Source organism: Gossypium hirsutum, chromosome D10, assembly GCF_007990345.1.
Source record: "Gossypium hirsutum isolate 1008001.06 chromosome D10, Gossypium_hirsutum_v2.1, whole genome shotgun sequence".
Taxonomy (NCBI): Eukaryota; Viridiplantae; Streptophyta; class Magnoliopsida; order Malvales; family Malvaceae; genus Gossypium; species Gossypium hirsutum.
The window spans coordinates 21,509,090-21,510,386 of NC_053446.1; the positions used below are offsets into that span (position 1 = coordinate 21,509,090).

The 1,297-nt window shown below is 39.7% G+C and overlaps 1 non-coding gene across 1 annotated transcript; it reads left to right on the forward strand.

Annotated features, from left to right (window-relative positions):
• Positions 1 to 919: 919 nt before the first annotated feature.
• LOC121222876 (small nucleolar RNA R71) lies at positions 920 to 1,025 on the forward strand. The gene has a single exon (XR_005920246.1). It is a non-coding gene; the product is annotated as a small nucleolar RNA R71 (small nucleolar RNA).
• The last annotated feature ends 272 nt before the right edge of the window (positions 1,026 to 1,297 follow it).

Sequence of the window (1,297 nt, forward strand, 5' to 3'; positions counted from 1 at the left end):
CATTGGGAACGGTATCTTTATTGTGCTTGAGTTTGACATTACCGGATTGGGCACCAATTTGGTTACCTCCTCGATCGACTTGTAGTGCTTAGCTTGCTCTTCTTTTGTGGATTCGTTGACCTTTTTGGTAACATCCTCCTCTTAATGGATGGGTGTGAATGATGGCTTCAGTGACTTTTATGATCGCAACTCGATCACTTTTTTATGCTCTTTTCCATCTATCTAAGGGTTGTTTTCCTTATTATTAGAGACATTTTGACCACTTTGTTTTTGAAACATTGTCATGAGCTGGCTCATTTGGTCACAAAGGTTTTCCATTCGAGATTTGAGCCGTCCACATGTAGATTAGACTTGTCGAATGTCCATTTCCATTATTTGTATCTCTCCTTCTAGTCGGTCGAATCTTTGACCACATGCAGTATGATCATTTCCCATGGACAGTTGTTGCAATGGTAGAGGTTGGTATGGAGGGTTCGATCGAGTTTGAGCTTGATTCGCACCTCCTTTGGTACCTCTCCACTTGTGGTTCAGATGATCCCTCCAACCAGGATTATAAGTATTTGAATAGGGATCACGAACCCTATTATTTACATAGCTTGCTTCCTCTGTTTGGCTTTCTGAGTGTGGCTTCGTTCTAGTTGGCTTGACTAATGTCTCCAAATAGTTAAACTTTTCTAAGCTTTGATCAAATCCATCCTCTTCATTTTCTTTGTTCACCGCTTTTACTGTTGGAGGCTTCGATTGGTACCTAAACCTCTCGTTAAGCCACATGTACGAATTCATAATCATATCTTCAATGATTTTATAAACTCGTTCGTATGTATGGAACATGAGAGATCCAATGGGTGCTCCATCTAGGTTAGATCTAATATGTCCGTCAACACCATTGTAGAATATTTGGATTTGGAGCCATGCTTGGAGTCCATGGTGTGGGCACTTCCTTAGCATCATCTTGAAATGCTCTCACGCCTTGTAAAGGGTTTCACTTTCATATTGTTTAAAATTAGTTGTTTCTCGCTGAAGTTGAATGGTTCGACTGATTGGGAAAAAATTATGAAGATATTTTTTCGCAAGATTATTCCATGTGGTAATGGAACCCAGTTCTAACGAGTCTAACCAATTGGCCTCATTATCACGTAATGAAAACGAGAATAACCGTAGACATATAGCGTTGTCAAATACCCCATTATACTTGAAAGTATTGCATAGTTAAAAGAACCACTTCAAGTGTTGATTCGGGACTTTAACCATGTTCCCTTTGAACTGCAACGTGTTTTGAATCATTTGGATTGTGGCC